Source organism: Scyliorhinus torazame, chromosome 11 (genome assembly GCF_047496885.1).
Source record: "Scyliorhinus torazame isolate Kashiwa2021f chromosome 11, sScyTor2.1, whole genome shotgun sequence".
Taxonomy (NCBI): domain Eukaryota; kingdom Metazoa; phylum Chordata; class Chondrichthyes; order Carcharhiniformes; family Scyliorhinidae; genus Scyliorhinus; species Scyliorhinus torazame.
In genome coordinates, this window is record NC_092717.1 from 114,761,469 (window position 1) to 114,782,080 (window position 20,612).

General features: G+C 49.5%; 3 non-coding genes across 3 annotated transcripts; 1 reads left to right on the forward strand and 2 right to left on the reverse strand.

Moving 5' to 3' along the window:
- Window positions 1-10,650: 10,650 nt before the first annotated feature.
- On the reverse strand, window positions 10,651-10,739 carry trnay-gua (transfer RNA tyrosine (anticodon GUA)). The gene is given in 2 exon segments: window positions 10,651-10,686; window positions 10,703-10,739. It is a non-coding gene; the product is annotated as a tRNA-Tyr (tRNA).
- A 3,132-nt stretch (window positions 10,740-13,871) lies between these two features.
- trnar-acg (transfer RNA arginine (anticodon ACG)) lies at window positions 13,872-13,944 on the forward strand. The gene has a single exon. It is a non-coding gene; the product is annotated as a tRNA-Arg (tRNA).
- A 1,238-nt stretch (window positions 13,945-15,182) lies between these two features.
- Window positions 15,183-15,271, reverse strand: trnay-gua (transfer RNA tyrosine (anticodon GUA)). Its single transcript is given in 2 exon segments — window positions 15,183-15,218; window positions 15,235-15,271. It is a non-coding gene; the product is annotated as a tRNA-Tyr (tRNA).
- Window positions 15,272-20,612: the final 5,341 nt, after the last annotated feature.

Sequence of the window (20,612 nt, forward strand, 5' to 3'; positions counted from 1 at the left end):
GCTCGCTCAAATTTACAACCAAGCTAAAGTTTTAAATAGCAAAGAGGTTCTGTAGCTAGTTTGCATGTATCATAAGGGTTAAGAGAGTCTACTATCACATCCTGATTAAATATAAAATGATGGAATGCCCCCGAACAATATTTAAATATTTTATGCATATTGCTTTGATATAAAATATAAAATGAATAAGTATTTCCATTTTTAAAGTGATTGAAAGGTAACTGTGTGGAATCATTTTGCACAAATTCAAATCAGTAGTAAGTTTTGTTATGGTGCACTTTAAAAAAATGTATTTTATTCCATGCCATGTAACATCAACAAAATACAAAATACACAATCCATCAAATCACAATCCACAGTTTGTACAATTTCTCCCTTTTTATCCCCTCCCCCTGCCCCATGATGAAGATCGCCTCAAATAGCGTCATGACCGGCCTCCACCACACCTCAAAACCCTCCTCTGAACCCCTTAGCTCAAATTTAATCTTTTCCAACCGGAGAAAGTCGTACAAATCCCTCCAGCCAGGCCGCCACCCCCGGCGGTGTATCCGACCTCCAATTTAACAGAATCCTTTGCTGGGCAATTAGAGAGGCGAAGGCCACAACATCGGCCTACTTCCCCTGCAGAAGCTCCGGCACTTCCCATACCTCCAAAATTGCCACCATAGGATCCGGCTTGACTTCCACATCCACTATCTTGGATAGCGTTCCGAACGGCGCCTCCCAGTATCTCTCCAGCTTCTCGCAGCCTCAGAACATGTGCACATGATTCGCCGACCTCCGCCCACACTTCTCGCTGAACAACCCACTCATCCTCGGCCAAGTCATGTGTGCCCTGTGCACCGCCTTGAACTGAATCAAGCTCATCGTCATGCAGGAGGAGGTTGAGTTCACCTGCCGAATCACCTCATACCAGAGTCCCCAGCCTATTTCCCTTCCCAACTCCTCCCATTTACTCTTGATCCTCACCATCTGTGCCTCACCCTGCTTCCCTAATCATCCATATATCTCCCCAATCCTGCCCTCCTCCAAGTCATCAGAGAACAGCAGTTGTTCCAACAATACGTACTCAGTAGCTTGAGGAACGCCCTCCACTCCTTTCACACAAAGTCCCGCAGCTGCATATACCTAAACTCACTGCCCCTCGGCAGCTCAAACCTCTCCCACAGCTCATCCATCCCCACAAACTTCCCCTCCGAGAACATATCCCTAACCCGCTCCAGCCCCGCCTCCCTCCACTTCCCATACATCCCATCCATCCCCCCGGCTTCAAAATGTGGTTTCCACACATGGCATCAGCACCGACATCCTTTCTAACTTAAAATGCCTCCCTATCAGGTTTCACACTCTTACCGTTGATTGCACCACCGAGCTCCCCATATATTTCCCTGGGGCTAACAGCAATGGGGCCATCACCATGGCCCTCAGACTGTATCCCCTGCAGGACTCCTCCTTCAACCTGACCCACTTGACCGCCCCCTGCCCCCCCCGCCCCGACCCCCCCCCCCCCCCCCCCCCCCCCCCCCATCGTCTCACCATTTCCACATTCGCTGTCCAATAATAATGCACAGTAAGAAGTCTTACAACACCAGGTAAGACGTCTTACTGTGCTCACCCCAGTCCAACGCCGGCATCTCCACATCAATAATAATGCAGCAGGTTAGGGAGCGCCAACCCCCTTTCTGTCTCTGCCAATGTAATAGAGCCCTCTTCATCCTTGACACTTTCCCACCCATATAGACTCCGAGATCAGTACCTCCACCCTCCAGAAGAAGGACTGAGGGAGAAATATCGGGAGAGTCTAAAAAATAAACAGGAACCTTGGCAGCACATTTATCTTCACCACCTGCACCCTCCCTGCCAACATCAAGTGCAAAACCCTAATCCCACCTCTTAAAATCCCCCTTAACCTCCTCCACTAACGCTGTCAAATTCCACCTGCGTATCGTAACAGCGCCTATACTTCCTCAGGAAAGTAAGGAAATTTGGCATGTCCACACTGACTCTTACCAACTTTTATAGATGCACCATAGAAAGCATCCTAACAGGCTGCATCGCAGCCTGGTATGGCAACTGCTCGGCCCAAGACCGCAAGAAACTTCAGAGAATCGTGAACATCGCCCAGTCCACCACACGAACCTGCCTCCCATCCATTGACTCCATTTACACCTCCCGCTGCCTTGTGAAAGTGGGCATTATAATCAAAGACCCCTCCCACCCGGCTTACTCACCCTTCCAACTTCTTCCATCGTTCAGGAGAGACAAAAGTCTGAGAACACGCACAAACAGATTCAAAAACAGCTTCTTCCCCGCTTCTACCAGACCCCTAAATGACCCTCTTATGGCCTGACCTGATTAATACTTCTCTCCTGTCTGCTTCACCCAATGCCGGTGTCTATGTATTTACATTGTGTACCTTGTGTTGCTCTATTATGTATTTTCTTTTCTTTACATGTACTAAATGACCTGTATGAACTGCTTGCAGAAAAATACTTTTCATTGTACCTCAGTACACGTGACAATAAACAAATCCAATCCAATCACGTATCACCTGAATCCCCAAATACCTAAACCTCTCTTGAGCTGCCTTAAACAGTAGCCCCCCGTCCTGCTGCATTCACTGGGAACACCTCGCTCTACCCCATGTTCAGCTTATACCCAGAGAAGGCGCCAAACCTCTCTGACAGGCCCATGATCCTTCCCATACTCTCCAGTGGGTCCAACACAAACAACAGCTGGTCGTCTCCATACAACGACACCCAGTGCTCCCTGCCCCCACTCACAATTCCTGCCACTCGCCTGACCCTTGAAGGGCCATTGCCAAAGGCTCAATCGACAGCACAAATAACAATGGCGACAGTGGACACCCCTGCCTCGTTCCCCTGTGTAACCCAAAGCCCGGTGAACTCATCTCGCTTGTGCGCACGCTTGCCACCCGGGATGAATACAAAAGATGCACCCACGCCACAAACTTCGTCCCAAACCTTCCCAAAATTTCAAACAAGTACCTCCACTCCACCTGGTCAAAGGCCTTCTCAGCACCTCTAGAAACAATAACCTACGGCGCCTGCCCCTGTGTCGGAGTCATAGCTACATTTAACAGCCTTCTGATATTACTGGAGAGCTGCCTACCCGTCACAAAGCCCATTTGATCCTCAGAGACCACCACTGACACACACCCCTCCACCCTACCCACTAACACCATCGCCATAACTTTCACATCAGTATTCAACGAGTTGGGCCTGTACAACTCACACTCCAGCAGATCTTTCCCCTTCTTTGGGATCAGTGTAATTGATGCCTGTGTCAGCATCTCTGGTAACTCCCCCCTCTCCACCGCCTCCCTGAACATCCCCAGCAGGTGAGGCGCCAACTCTGTTGCAAACAGCTTATAAAACTTCGCCGGAAAGCCATCCGGCCCTTCCCAGACTGCATCCCCCTGATACTATCTATCACCTCCCTCAGCCCTAGTGGCTCCTCCAATGCTTGCCTCTTCTCTTCCTCCAACTCTATGAACTCCAACTCATCCAAGAATTGTCCCATATCCGCCTCTTGTCCACCTGGCTCTGCCTTATACAACTTCTCATAATGCACCCTAAACACTTTTTTTATCTTCCCAGCTCTGAATCCACCTCCCATTCTTCGCCATCACCCTTACAAATTCCCTAAACGCCGCCTGCTGCCTCAACTGGTGGGTCAACATGCAGCTCGCCTTATCTCCATATTTGTACTGCTTCCCCTCACCCTTCGCAGCTGCCTCACCACTTTGTCTGTCGCCAACCTGTCAAATTGCCCCTGCAGCCTCTTCCTCTCCGTCAACAACTCCTTCCTGGGGACCCCCCTCCCAAGTATCTCCTATCCACCTCAACCATCTCGTCCAACAGCCGCTTCTGCTCCTCCCTCTTCCTTCTATCTCTGTGAGCCTTGAACGGGATAATCTCCTCTCATATCACCATCTTCAATGCCTCCCAAAACATGACCGCCAACACCTTCCAATTCTGATTAAGCTCCACATAATTCCTAATCACCAGTCTCAACTTTTCACAAAATGCCTTATCCACCAAGAGACCCGAATCTAACCTACACCCGGCCTCTGCACCTGCCCTAAGCTAAGCCTAACCAATGTGGCACATGATCCAAAATCACAATTCTTTCACACTCTGCCCCCACCACCCCCATCAGCACCGCCTGACTCACCACAAAGAAATCTATTCTGGAATACACCTTATACATGTGCAAGAAGCAGTACTCGCTCCCTCCCGGGTTCCTAAACCTCCGCGCATCCACCAACCCCATTCTATCCATAAACCCTCCCAGCTCCTTCGCCATTCTCGACCTTCCCATCGACTTGGGCTCGACCTGTCCACCTTCGGCTCCATTACACAATTAAAATGCCCTCCCATGATCAACTGGTGCGTATCCAAGTCTGGGATGGCTACCAGCACCCCCTTTACAAACCCCGCATCATCCCAATTAGGCGGATATACATTGACTAGCATCATCAGTATCCCTTCCACATACCTTCCCCCCGGGTCCCACACTTTCCTGGGCCCCACAAACCCTGTCCTCTTGTTCAACAAAATGGCCACCCTTCTCAAATCAAACTCCGAGTGAAATACTTGCTCCACCCATCCCACCCTCAGCCTAACCTAATCCTTCACCCGGAGATGCGTCTCCTGTAGAAAAATCACCTCCACTCTCAACCCTCAGGTGCGCAAAAGCCCAGGACCTCTTGACTGGTCTATTTAGTTCCCGGACGTTCCACGTCACGACTCTTACCGGTGGCTTACGCCTCAATTCCCCTCTACCATCCGGCCATCATCCCCCACCAGTTCTGCCTCACTTAATAGCGCCCTGAACTGGGCCCATGCAAGATGGCCCCCTCTCCGCCCATGACCACACTCAACCTCCCACCCTGCCATGTCACATTCCCCTCCTGCACACCCCCCTTCCCCCCTCCACCTGTCCACCCCTCATGACCTCCTCCCCCATCACATCTCCGTTCACTAGCTTTGCTTGCTATGGTGGCAGCTCCCGCCCAGGACCTCGTTGCACACCCTGCCCCCACCAGTCCCTCCTTCGCCTGCGCAACTGACCTCTAACCCCCTGAATACCGACAAGACCATCAATTCCACAAAGAGGGCCCTGTCATACACACCCCTTACATGAAAAAGAAGGCACCTAAAATCACAAATACCCTCTCCCCAAAAAACACAATAAAAGGCAGGAGTGGGAGAGCAATCGCACCTCTTACAAATTTACAATATAAAAACAGCCATAAAATCCAACTTTTTCAGACTTAACCCCTCCACCCCACACCATTCCCCCAACCTATGGTCCCTTATAAAGTTGTTAGCCTCCTAAGGCGTCTCAAAGTAATATTCCCAGCCTTTGCACGTTAACCAAAGTCTCGTTGATACAGCACTGCCTTGGTCTTGTTGAATCCCACACGCCTCTTCGCCAGATCCCCTGCCAATGTCCTCCTATATTGGCAGCACGCTAGCACAAGTGGTTAGCACTGTGGCTTCACAGCGCCAGGGTCCCAGGTTCGATTCCTTGCTGGGTCACTGTCCGTGCGGAGTCTGCACATTCTCCCCGTGTCTGCGTGGGTTTCTTCCAGGTGCTCCGGTTTCCTCCCACAGTCCAAAGACGTGCAGGTTAGGTGAATTGGCCATGATAAATTGCCCTTAGTGTCTGAAAAAGAAAGGAGGGGTTATTGGGTTACGGGTATGGGGTGGAAGTGAGGGTTTGGGTGGGTCGGTGTATACTTGATGGGCCGAATGGCCTCCTTCTGCACTGTATGTTCTATGTTCTACGTTCTATATCTGGACTCGATTACCCTCCCAACCACAGGCTCGCTTTGCCCTGGCCCACCTCAGGACCTTCTCCTTTTCCAAAAATTTGTGCAACCGCAAAATCATCGGCCGCGGCGGCTCCCCTGCTCTCAGCTTCTGCCTTAAAGACCTGTGGGCCTGATCCACCTCTGGGGCCTTGTACAACACCTCCCCCACCAGCCAAGCCAGCATCCTCAACACGTACTGTCGTGGAAATTATAAGAAAGACAAATGCTTCGAGCTTCGATTCAGGAAATGTATTTGACACAAATTTGCAGAGAGGGCTGTGTTTGGCTAAATAGCCATTCCACAGTACTCTGAATTATACAGTTGAAAACCATTATATTTATAGTGTGAAATAAACAACTTTGCAGAAATAAAACCTTGGGACCATACGCAAGAGGAAATATGAATGTTTTGCCCTTGGTTTAAAAACAATTCTCGTACGCATTTGTTACCCTTTGGGAGGACAATGTATTATCACAATAAGGCTGAGAACCAAATATTAAGCAGTATAATTTCCGTTACTGACCTTCTAAATTTTGTTCAGAAACAGTGTTAAAAATATAGTCAAACAATCCTATTATGCTTTAAAGTGCTGTTTTCTTTAATAACAACTAGATATTAATGTATGCTCTAAGTGGGCAACTAATCCTCACATTAATTTCCCTTCCACGCGTCCTTTGTGGTGCTTGTTCCTTCCACACGCTCTAGCAGACCCACAATCCACAAGTTCTGCCACCTGGACCTGTTCTCCTGCGTCTCCACCTTAACCCGCAACGTCTTGCACAGATCCCCCAGGATCCCCACCTCCGCCTCCAAAGACACAATCTGATTGCTCTGGTCGGATACCACCATCTCCACCTCACGTATCGTCACCCCTTGTGCCTCGAGGCACTTCTCCACCCGGTCCAATGACCCTTGCAGAGGTGCCACTGCTCCCTCAATCACCTTCGACCAGTCGTTCTGCATCTCCTTTCTTTGTTGGCGAAATTCCACCTTGATGAAGCTCATCAACTGCTCCATATGTGGTTTTCCCACCGATGGCGACCATTCCCCCTCTGCCATTCTCGAAATTGGCGCTGCACCACAGGTCTACTCCAACACCTTAGCCAGGTCCTTAACTGTCTTCTGCCGGGTCTGATAGCCAGTAGACGTGCCAATCCAGAGGAGAACCTCCTCTCCTGCACCTTCCGCTCCACATTTCTGCCGAAACTACCCCACGAACTAAAGTGCCGGAGCTGCTCTGTGTATGACCACTCACCCCATGGCCGCCACCGGAGGCATTATGATCTATTTGTGAGACATGTGCACTGTAGAACATGCCAGGAGCAATACTAGAACAAACCAGGAGCAGTACCAATAGTGCCTAATAATGAGGTGCCAACTTAGTAAAGCTATAACACAGGACCACATGCCAAATAGGGGAAGCAACATGTAATTTAAAATAATTATTTCACAGAATGTGGGAGTTGCTTGCTAGGCCAGCATTTACTATCCATAACTGCCCTTGACAAGCTGGTGGTGAGCTGCCTCTTCAACTGCTGCAGTCCTTGTGGTGTAGGTGCACCCACAGTGCTGTTAGGTAGGTAGTTCCAGGATTTTGACCCAGCGACAGGGAAGGAACAACAATTTATTTCCAAGGCAGGATGGTGAGTGACTTAGGGGCGAACTTACAGTTGGTGATGTTCCCATGCATCTGCTGCCCTTGTCTTTCCAGGTGGTAGAGATTGTGGTTTTGAAAGATGCTGCAAAAGCTGCCTTGGTGAATTGCTGTGGTGCATCTTGTAGATGGTATGCACTTCTACTGCAATTCGGTGGGAGAGAGAGTGATGGACAAGGTGCCAATCAAATGGGCTCTTTATTCTGGATGGTGTCAAACTTCTTGAGTGTTGTTGGAGCTGTATTCATCCAGGCAAGTGGAGTATATTCCATCACATTCCTGACTTGTGCCTTATAGATGCTGAACGAGTCAGGGGGTAAGTTGTTTGCATAAGAATTCCCAGCCTTTGACCTGCTCTTGTAGCCACAATATTTATATGCCTGGTCCAGTCCAGTTTCTGTCAATGATAACCTCCAGGGTGTTTCATCTTGACCTCCTTCTGAGATCCCCAGCATTACAGATATCAATCTTCAGACAATTCCACATGGTATCAAGAAACAGCTGAAGGAATGGAATACACCAAAGGCTGTGGGCCCTAACAACATCCAATTGTACTACTGACTTGTGCTTTAGAATTAGCCAAGCTGTTCTGGTGCAACTACAACACTGGCATCTGCCCAACGATGTGGAAAATGGCCCAGATTTGTCTTGTCAAAAAAGCAGGACAAATCCAATCCGGCCAATTCCGACCCATCAGTCTATTCTCAATCATCACCAAAGTGATGGAAGGTGTCATCAACAGTGCTATTAAGCGGCACTTACTCAGAAATAACCTGTCCATCATTTACAAGGCGCAAGTCAGGAGTGTAATGGAATACGCCCCACTTGCCTGGATGAGTGCAGCTCCAACAACATTCAAGAAGCTCAACACCATCCAGGACCATGCAGCCCGCTTGATTGCTCCCCCTTCCACAGTCAATCCCTCCACCACTGATGAACAGTGGCAGCTATGTGTGCCATCTACAAGATGCACTGCAGGAACGTGCCAAGATTCCTTAGACAGCACCTTCCAAACCCACGATTGTTACTATCTAGAAGGACAAGAGCAGCAGATACCTGGGAACCCCACAAGCTGGAGGTCCCCCTCCAAGTCACTCACCACCCTGACTAGGAAATATATTACCGTTCCTTCATTGTCATTATGTGGAGATGCCGGCGTTGGACTGGGGTGAGCACAGTAAGAAGTCTTACAACACCAGGTTAAAGTCCAACAGGTTTGTTTCGATGTCACTAGCTTTCGGAGTGCTGCTCCTTCCTCAGGTGAATGAAGAGGTATGTTCCAGAAACACATATATAGACAAATTCAGAGATGCCAAACAATGCTAGGAATGCGACCATTAGCAGGTGATTAAATCTTTACAGATCCAGAGATGGGGCGACCCCAGGTTAAAGAGGTGTGAATTGCATCAAGCCAGGACAGTTGGTAGGATTTCGCAGGCCAGATGGTGGGAGATGAATGTAATGCGACATGAATCCCAGGTCCCGGTTGAGGCCGCACTCATGTGTGCGGAACTTGGCTATAAGTTTCTGCTCGGCGATTCTGCGTTGTCGCGCGTCCTGAAGGCCGCCTTGGAGAACGCTTACACGGAGATCAGAGGCTGAATGCCCTTGACTGCTGAAGTGTTCCCCGACTGGAAGGGAACATTCCTGCCTGGTGATTGTTGCGCGATGTCCGTTCATTCGTTGTCGCAGCGTCTGCATGGTCTCGCCAATGTACCACGCTTCGGGACATCCTTTCCTGCAGCGTATGAGGTAGACAACGTTGGCCGAGTCGCACGAGTATGTACCGAGTACCTGGTGGGTGGTGTTCTCACGTGTAATAGTGGTATCCATGTCGATGATCTGGCACGTCTTGCAGAGATTGCCGTGGCAGGGTTGTGTGGTGTCGTGGTCACTGTTCTGAAGACTGGGTAGTTTGCTGCAAACAATGGTTCGTTTGAGGTTGCGCGATTGTTTGAAGGCAAGTAGTGGGGGTGTGGGGATGACCTTGGCAAGATGTTCATCATCATCAATGACGTGTTGAAGGCTGTGAAGAAGATGACGTAGTTTCTCCGCTCCGGGGAAGTACTGGACGACGAAGGGTATTCTGTCGGTTGTGTCCCATGTTTGTCTTCTGAGGAGGTCGGTGCAGTTTTTCGCTGTGGCGCGTTGGAACTGTCGATCGATGAGTCGAGTGCCATATCCCGTTCGTACGAGGGCATCTTTCAACGTCTGTAGATGGCTGTTACGCTCCTCCTCGTCTGAGCAGATCCTGTGTATACGGAGCGCTTGTCCATAGGGGATGGCTTCTTTAATGTGTTTAGGGTGGAAGCTGGAGAAGTGGAGCATCGTGAGGTTATCCGTGGGTTTGCGGTAAAGCGAAGTGCTGAGATGACCGTCCTTGATGGAGACGAGTGTGTCCAAGAATGCAACTGATTTTGGAGAGTAGTCCATGGTGAGTCTGATGGTTGGATGGAACTTATTAATGTCATTGTGTAGTCGTTTCAGTGATTCTTCGCCGTGGGTCCAAAGGAAAAAAATGTCATCGATGTATCTGGTGTATAACGTTCATTGTCATTGACATCTTTGCTAATCTCTCCTTAGCTGCAACCTATTTATTTCCATTCTACCCCATCACTTCCCCCCCTACCCCTCCCAATGCATAATTAATCACATTTCTATCCCTTTTCAGTTCTGTAAAAGAGTCAATGGACTCTAAACATTAACTATGTTTCTCTTTTCACAGATGCTGTCAGACCTGTTGAGCTTATCTCGCACTTTTTGTTTTTATTTCTAAAACTTTTCCTAGGCTTAGACACAATAAAAACGTTTCAATAGATGAATTATAGAACCTGTGTACCCAGCCCGTGTGAATATCGTGTGTACAGTCAATGTGTACATAGCCCTTGTATTAAACCCATGTTGTATAACAACCCTGGTGTGCAGCCCATGTGAGCATAATCCCTGTGTAAAACTCACACAGAACTCGGATATACAACTCCTGTGTTAAATCCGTTTGTCCAAATCCCCATGTGTACAGCCCATGTGAGCATGGCTGCGAACAGAATAAACAGTCTCACTTGTAAAGTATTTATTACAATTTAAAATGTTCTTAAAACAGGGCGATCAACGGTAGGAAACATCAGTTGAAAACTGAAATAATAAAAGAAAACGTCCTTCGAGCCGGAATCGAACCAGCGACCTAAGGATTTCCGGAGTTTGGATTCTACAGTCCTCCGCTCTACCATCTGAGCTATCGAAGGCGCTGAGAAACTAACATCGTCCTGGTCAATAACAAGCAACATTCGCATATGGAATACAGGGGTCTTAATGTTCCGGGTCCGATTGTGCAGCGGGACTGGGAGCGCGGCGCCGCCCCCCCGGGGATTGGCAGTGCATTGCCGAGCCTCCCCCGCGGGACTGGATGTGCCGAATCCCACCTCCCCGGGAGCGTCAAGCTCGCCTGCCCGCCCAACCACCCCCCGGGACTGGGAGCGCCGAGCCCCGACGCCCCGGGACTGGAAGCGCCGAACCCCGACTCCCCCGGGACTGGAAGCGCCGAACCCCGCCCGGGGACTGGGTGCGACGTGCCACCCCCACCCCTCAGACCGCCTCCAATCTGAGCAGCAACCAATCCACAGGAGCTTCCAAACAAGATTCAATCTGCACACACTCAACAGAAGCAATATCAGCCTTTCCCCCAGGCTGTGCCTCTGAAACCGGTCTGCGCCCTAACAAATAATCCCAATTGCACCCAGTACTCCGGCATTCGTCTGCATACACACACACAGCCTGTTACTCCGGCATTCGTCTGCATACACACACACAGCCTGTTACTCCGGGAATAGTCTACATACACACAGCCTGTTTCTCCGGCCATTAGTCTGCACACACACACAGCCTGTTACTCCGGGATTAGTCTACATACACACAGCCTGTTTCTCCGGCCATTAGTCTGCATACACACACGCACAGCCTGTTACTCCGGGAATAGTCTACATACACAGCCTGTTACTCCGGCATTAGTCTGCACACACACACAGCCTGTTACTCCGGGATTAGCCTGCATACACACACACAGCCTGTTACTCCGTCATTAGTCTGCATACACACACACACACACAGCCTGTTACTCCGGCATTAGTCTGCATACACACACACACAGCCTGTTACTCCGGGATTAGTCTGCATACACACACACAGGCTGTTACTCCGTCATTAGTCTGCACACACACACACACACACACAGCCTGTTACTCCGGCATTAGTCTGCATACACACACACAGCCTGTTACTCCGTCATTAGTCTGCATACACACACAGGCTGTTACTCCGTCATTAGTCTGCACACGCACACACACACACAGCCTGTTACTCCGTCATTAGTCTGCATACACACACACACACAGCCTGTTACTCCGTCATTAGTCTGCACACACACACAAACACACACAGCCTGTTACTCCGGCATTAGTCTGCATACACACACACAGCCTGTTACTCCGTCATTAGTCTGCACACACACACACAGCCTGTTACTCCGGGATTAGCCTGCATACACACACACACAGCCTGTTACTCCGGCATTAGTCTGCACACACACACAGCCTGTTACTCCGGCATTAGTCTGCATACACACACACAGCCTGTTACTCCGGGATTAGCCTGCATACACACACACACAGGCTGTTACTCCGTCATTAGTCTGCACACACACACACACACAGCCTGTTACTCCGGCATTAGTCTGCATACACACACACACAGCCTGTTACTCCGTCATTAGTCTGCACACACACACACAGCCTGTTACTCCGTCATTAGTCTGCACACACACACACAGCCTGTTACTCCGGGATTAGCCTGCATACACACACACACAGTGTGTTACTCCGGCATTAGTCTGCACACACACACAGGCTGTTACTCCGTCATTAGTCTGCACACACACACACACACACAGCCTGTTACTCCGTCATTAGTCTGCATACACACACAGGCTGTTACTCCGTCATTAGTCTGCACACGCACACACACACACAGCCTGTTACTCCGTCATTAGTCTGCATACACACACACACACAGCCTGTTACTCCGTCATTAGTCTGCACACACACACACAACCTGTTACTCCGTCATTAGTCTGCACACACACACACAGCCTGTTACTCCGGGATTAGCCTGCATACACACACACACAGCCTGTTACTCCGGCATTAGTCTGCACACACACACAGCCTGTTACTCCGGCATTAGTCTGCATACACACACACAGCCTGTTACTCCGGGATTAGCCTGCATACACACACACACAGGCTGTTACTCCGGCATTAGTCTGCACACACACACAGCCTGTTACTCCGGGATTAGTCTGCATACACACACACAGCCTGTTACTCCGGCATTAGTCTGCATACACACACACAGCCTGTTACTCCGGGATTAGCCTGCATACACACACACACAGCCTGTTACTCCGGCATTAGTCTGCATACACACACACAGCCTGTTACTCCGGGATTAGCCTGCATACACACACACAGCCTGTTACTCCGATATTAGTCTGCACACACACACAGCCTGTTACTCCGGGATTAGCCTGCATACACACACAGCCTGTTACTCCGGCATTAGTCTGCACACACACACAGCCTGTTACTCCGGGCTTAGCCTGCATACACACACACACAGCCTGTTACTCCGGCATTAGTCTGCACACACACACAGCCTGTTACTCCGGCATTAGTCTGCATACACACACACAGCCTGTTACTCCGGGATTAGCCTGCATACACACACATACAGCCTGTTACTCCGTCATTAGTCTGCATACACACACACAGCCTGTTACTCCGGGATTAGCCTGCATACACACACACACAGCCTGTTACTCCGGCATTAGTCTGCACACACACACCCAGCCTGTTACTCCGGCATTAGTCTGCACACACACACACACAGCCTGTTACTCCGGCATTAGTCTGCATACACACACACAGCCTGTTACTCCGGGATTAGCCTGCATACACACACACACACAGCCTGTTACTCCGTCATTAGTCTGCACACACACACACACACAGCCTGTTACTCCGGCATTAGTCTGCACACACACACACAGCCTGTTACTCCGGCATTAGTCTGCATACACACACACAGCCTGTTACTCCGGCATTAGTCTGGAGTCTGCATATTCCACTGGGAACTCTTGACCGTAAACTTGCTTCTCCTGAGTTAAGCAGCGCTGAGTCAGTCGGTTAGCTCCCCTGGGAGTCAGCAAACAGGCAGAGAACGATGACCAGCCTCTGAATGGCTGAATGCTGTAATTGGACACCAACTGATTTATGTTCATTGTGCCGCTACTATAGTAAAATAGCGGAATAGTTAAATCTGTCGGGTCAGTGGCGCAATGGATAACGCGTCTGACTACGGATCAGAAGATTGCAGGTTCGACTCCTGCCTGACTCGCATTTTTGTTAATTACACCGAAGTATTGCGTAATTTTTGTTCTGCTCTTCCTTGGACTTTAAGTATCGAATATTGAATTAATTCCTCACTATGTGGAAATACATTATCTATTTCAGGATGATATTGTCAACCATAATAAACAATGCACGTTATAAACAGAGCGCAGCACCTAAAAAGTAAATATTCCAAGGCGCGTGGGCTCACATGCATAGCAAAAATTTGTAAGACAGAAAAGTGTTGCTTCAAAAATAGCACACCATAAATCATCAGTTCTCATTTATGATAAATACACATCAGAGACAACAGACATGATAATGTTGACAAAGTTCTTTGACAGAGTCACCCAGACCCCCTTAACAGATGCTGTCAGATTGCTGAGATTGTCCTGTATTTTGTGTTTTTATTTAATTTTACATTACCTCAAGACAAGTGGCGTACTTCGTAAGTCAAATGTATTTTTTGTTTTGTAATTTTAATTATGCTGTCTAGAGAGCACTTGCCCAGCTCAAACATTCCTCGATAATTAAGCCTGGAATTGCTGCTTGCGTGCTGGAAGTGAGCTAACAGGGTTGCTTAAAGTTTCTGGGATATATTTTCTGCCAGGCTAACGATTCCTTCCTTCATTTAATCCTGGTATTTCCCCAGTCCCAAGATTTCCCAATCTCAGTACATCATGGTCAATGGTTTTCGCAACAGAATGAAAAATAAATGGCAAAATAAGGTATCTAAATATGTGCAAAATATCTATTGTATAACGGTTCAATTTTTAGTTCTATAAGATTTGTTTACAAAGATCCACTTTCCTCCTCGACTGAATGACTCTCTGTAAACATGCACCTCCAAAGTTTACCCAACAACCACAGATCGGTTCACTCCTTTATATAGGAACACAATGAATCACCATTTAATGTGTCAACAACCTGAATACAAGTCAACACAATTAATATACAATTATTGAGCAGCAGCAACACGGATAAAAGAGTAAGTATCCTGGGGATCAGGAAAGCTCTTTAAAACTTACAGCTCACACCTCCACTTGCAATCTTCAGGCTACCTGCAGACGCATCAAACTCCCTAATCCATCGTGGTCCCCACACAAGCTACCTTCAAGTGTCCCTCAACCATAAAGTCCAATTATTCTAGGACTAGGAATGTGAGATTTACCGGTCAGGAATGTCTGCTTTTTTACATGGTTATTAATAGAAAATAGCCAAAAACTGAAATTATAAAGTAAAATGTCCTTCGAGCCGGAATTGAACCAGCGACCTAAGGATTTCTTGCCAATAACCACTACAGTCCTCCGCTCTACCAACTGAGCTATCGAAGGAACTGAAAATAAACTCTCATCTTCTCACTGAGAATACTGATCCAGTCCAGTCATATGTTAAGGATTGTTCATTTTGGATGCCAGGTATAAATAGAGAAGTGGTAGTAGTTCTTTTGCTGCACCTGAAAAGGCAGTGGTCTCCAGAAAAATATTAAAATGAAAATCCACCTTATCCTTGCATACTACAACCTCCCCAATTCAAACTGGCATCCTTTTCATTCTCTCTGTAAATTCAAATCAAGTTATCCTTCCGCCCTGCCATTCAAGTTGACCAAGGTCAAGGTTTGTTCGCCAGTTTAACCTCGCATTCTTTCACCCTCACCCCTAATTAATCCTTGCAAGGTGCCTTTTCCCCAGTCCAAAGGTTTTGCTACTGCTGCTTTTTTCTGGCATGTCCCTTTCTCCCTTTTCTTTGCCTATCGTCTCCCTCACTCTTCCCGTTCCCCTCAGTTCCTTTGCATCCAAGTCGAACAAGTGAATCTGTCTGCCATATATTATTCTCATTGCAATTCCTAATTTATGTTATGCAATGCCTGGAGTCACATAGCAGCAAATGACACAAAACTTGTGTGGCAGTCACCACTGTTGTATTATATTGTATATCGGGGTATTACGGTAAGGCCCCTGTACTACAGGTATGGGGGGTAGATCCCTGCCTGCTGGCTTCGCCCAGTAGGCAGAGTATAAATGTGAGTGCTCTCCGAACAGCAGCCATTTCGTAAGCTGCTGTAGGAGGCCACACATCTCTGTGTAATAAAGCCTCGGTTACTTTCTACTCTTGTCTCGTCGTAATTGATAGTGCATCAATTTATTACACAGAGATTTTTCAGAGATGGACCTCCGCATCAAGCCGGATCGCCTGCAGCTGCATCCTCAAGCAGACAACGCCAAAAAGGACTTCTAACATTGGCTAGCTTGCTTTGAAGCATACATTGGGTCTGCGCCAGACTCAATCTCAGAAGCACAGAAGCTCCAGATTCTGTACATGTGGCTGAGCTCTAATGTATTTCCCCTCGTCCAGGACATGCCTATCTACGCAGACACCATGGCGCTACTGAAGGAGAACTACGCTTAGCAGTCCAACAAGATCTACGCCAGGCACCTCCTATCCACGCGGCACCAACTTCCCGGTGAGTCTGTGGAAGATTTCTGGCGTGCCCTTCTCACCCTGGTGAGAGACTGTGACTGCCAGGCCATTTCGGCCACTGAACATTCAAACCTGCTAATGAGAGACACGTTCGTTCCAGGCATAGGGTCTGACTACATCCGCCAGCACCTCTTAGAAGGGGCCACGCTTTACCTCGCGGCGACCAAGAAATTAGCGCTCTCGCTCACGGTCGCCTCACGCAACATACAGGCTTATGCCCCCGACCGCACGGCCCACCCCACCTGTGCATCATGGACCCTGCCAGCGGCCACCCCATCGTGGACCCCCTCAGCCAGCCCCACACCTGCGCCGCGCGGAAGCCAACCAACCCCGGGGGACCCAAGTGCTACTTCTGCGGACAGATAAAACACCCCCGGCAGCGCTGCCCGGTGCGGAGCACGCTCTGCAAGGCCTGTGGCAAGAAGGGACATTTTGCTGCAGTGTACCAGGCCCGCTCAATCGCCGCTATTGTCCCGGCACCCCCCATGTGCGGCCAGTGGGTGCTGCCATCTTCCTCTCCTCAGACCACCTGCGCCCCCTGGCCGCCGCCATCTTGCTCCACTCACAACACGTGCGGCCCGTGGGTGCCGCCACCTTGCTTGCCTCAGAACCAATGGGCGCTGCCATCTTGCTTGCCTCACAACCAATGGGCACCGCCATTTTGCCTAACCCAGGACACATGTGGCCCGTGGGCGCAGCCATCTTAACCGCCTCAGGACCCCTGCCCGTCGGGCACCTCATCGCCTGCAACCACCGATGACCAGCCGCGTCTCACCTCAGTCACGATCGATCAGTCTCGACCGCATAACCTCGCGACCGCTTCGACAAAGGTGAAGATCGACGGGCACAAGATATCCTGCCTTCTGAACTCCGGGACCACTGAGAGCTTCATCCACCCCGGTACGGTAAGGCACTGCTCCCTCACGGTACACCCCGCTAACCAAAGAATCTCCCTGGCCTCCGGATCCCACTCCATGGCAATCCGGGGGTACTGCATCGCCACCCTTACCGTCCAGGGCGTAGAGTTCAGCGGCTTCCGGCTCTATGTCCTCCACAACCTCTGCGCTGCCTTGCTACTCGGCCTGGACTTCCAGTGCAACCTCCAGAGCCTAACCCTGAAATCTGGCGGGCCCCTACCTCCCCTTACTGTTTGCGGCCTTGCGACCCTTAAGGTCGACCCGCCTTCCCTGTTTGAAAACCTCACCCCGGATTGCAAACCCGTCGCCACCAGGAGCAGACGGTACAGCGCCCAGGACAGGACCTTCATCAGGTCTGAGGTCCAGCGGCTGCTGCGGGAAGGTATCATCGAGGCCAGCAACAGCCCCTGGAGAGCCCAAGTGGTAGTGGTGAAAAACAGGATGGTCGTTGACTACAGTCAGACCATCAATCGGTACACGCAGCTCGGCGCGTACTCCCTCCCACGCATATTTGACAGGGTCAATCAGATTGCATAGTACTGGGTCTTCTCGACAGTGGACCTGAAATCTGCCTACCACCAGCTCCCCATCCGTAAGGCGGACCGCCCATACACTGCGTTTGAAGCAGGCGGCCGCCTTTACCATTTCCTTAGGGTTCCCTTCGGCGTCACCAACGGGGTCTCGGTCTTCCAATGGGAGATGGACCGAATGGTTGACCGTACCTGGACAACGTCACCATCTGCGGCCCCGACCAGCAGGACCACGACGCTAACCTTTCTAAATTTCTCCACACCTCCACACTCCTCAACCTTACTTACAACAAGGAGAAGTGTGTGTTCAGCACAAACCGATTAGCCATCCTCGGCTATGTGGTTCAGAACAGAGTTCTAGGGCCCGACCCCGATCGCATGCACCCCCTCATAGAACTCCCTCTCCTCCACTGCCCCAAGGCCCTCAAACGATGCCTGGGGTTCTTTTCGTATTACGCCCAGTGGGTCCCAAACTATGCGGACAAGGCCCACCCACTCATTCAATCCACCGCTTTCCCACTGACGGCCGAGGCTCACCAGGCCTTCAACCGTATCAAGGCCGACATCGCCAAGGCGATGACCTTGGATTCATGTTGCATTACATTCACCCCCGCCATCTGGCCTGGGCTTGCGAAATCCTACCAACTGTCCTGGCTTGAGACAATTCACACCTCTTTAACCTGGGGTTACCCCTATCTCTACATCTGTAAAGATTTAATTACCTGCAAATGCTCGCACTCAAAGTATCGTCTTGCATCTTTGACTTTGTCTATATAAATGTTTCTGGAACCTACCTCTTCATTCACCTGAGGAAGGAGCTGTGCTCCGAAAGCTAGTAACTTGAAACAAACCTGTTGAACTTTAACCTGGTGTTGTAAGACTTCTTATTTTGTTAACAGCATATCATTCCCAATGTGGTAGCTGGAGCTGCACGCCACTTCTGCTTTCTCTCTTGTTGCTGTTTCCCACACAATTATAATGAAAATTTTAAACGCCAGCATTGTGCATGGAAACACGTGTGATTTTGTGTTGGGGAAGCATTTCATTGGTGAAACTCATCTTCAGCTGACAATATTATACTTACACAGGGAGGAGAAACACTGCTGCCGATTACCAAATTCATCAGAGAGATGCATCACCGAGTCAGACTCGCGCCATGGCTCAGCAATGCCTCCCTGCATATTCTCCGATTTTCCATCAAGGAGGAAGGCACTCTATCATGATAACACCAGAAGGCCTTCCCACCAGAACAAGCAACCTGGACAGAGATGGTAGCGAGGTTATGCAGCTCCAGTGCAAGAATTGGGTCAATTACCTGTTCTGATTTACCAGGGTGTCGTGTTGGGTGCTCTGCTACACAGACGAACCAACACGGTTGCAGATGGTACAACTCTGTTTTATTACTATCAATAACAGCATCTGTAAACTTGTTACTGTGGTTCGTTCATTACCCTTTAACCTGTGGACCCAGCCCTAACACTATCTTGGAGAGGCACTCAGCACATGGTGAATGTCTGAGTGGCTTGCTGTGAGCTCTGTGCCCTGAGCTGTCTCCTGCTGGAATGAGCGGGAACTGTGGTGTTCCCCGTTTTATAGTGCGTGTGCCCTTGCTTGTGATTGGCTGTGATGTTGCGTGTGTGTTGATTGGTCCGTTGATCTGTCCATCAGTGTGTATGTGTGTTTGCACCATGATGTTTATCTGAATATCATGACATCCCCCCCTTTTTTACAAAAATATGTGCCTATGTGTTAATAAATATAGATGTGAACTGAGCGCAGCTGAATGTGTGTGTGCAATATCTACACCATGTACATGAGGCTAAACTATATACATAGGAAGGTGTCAGGTGCAACATAGCAACAAAGTTGTACTATAAACAAAACAAGTGTAAACATCAAGCATTAAAACGAACTCCTGTAACGACAAAAAGAGAAACATATTAACATTGTGGCATAAAACTTTAGTGAGTCCAATGTTCAAACAGGCTCATAAGTCCAGTCTAGTAGGTGGGCGACGAATTCGGGTTGACCGCCTCAAGGGTGGGTCTGGATCCACCGGCTGAGGAATGGGCCTGGCCACAGGCGACAGAGCAATGGGCATGGTAGCAGGAAGCTCTACAAAGTCGACATCAGGAACAACAGGAGGGTTTGGCACCGGTGTATGATCACGTAGCGAGCGTGGAAGTAGGCGAAGAGCCCGGTGATTGCGACGGCGAATGGAGCCATCAGGCATGCGAACCAGGAACGAGCGGGGACCCACGCGTCGGAGAACTTCGGCAGATACCTTCCAGCCACCCTCTGGTAGGTGGATGCGGACGTTGTCTCCAGGCGCCAAGGAAGGAAGATCTGTTGCCCGAGTGTCATGTGCCACCTTCTGCTGAGCACGCTGCTGTCGCATCCTTTGCAGTACTGGAGCATAGTCGGGTGTAGGAACAAGAATGGATGGCACAGTGGTCCTGAGGGCGTGACCCAAAGAACAAGAAAAAAGAACAAAGAAATGTACAGCACAGGAACAGGCCCTTTGGCCCTCCAAGCCCGTGCCGACCATGCTGCCCGACTAAACTACAATCTTCTACACTTCCTGGGTCCGTATCCCTCTATTCCCATCCTATTCATGTATTTGTCAAGATGCCCCTTAAATGTCACTATCGTCCCTGCTTCCACCACCTCCTCCGGTAGCGAGTTCCAGGCACCCACTACCCTCTGCGTAAAAAACTTGCCTCGTACATCTACTCTAAACCTTGCCC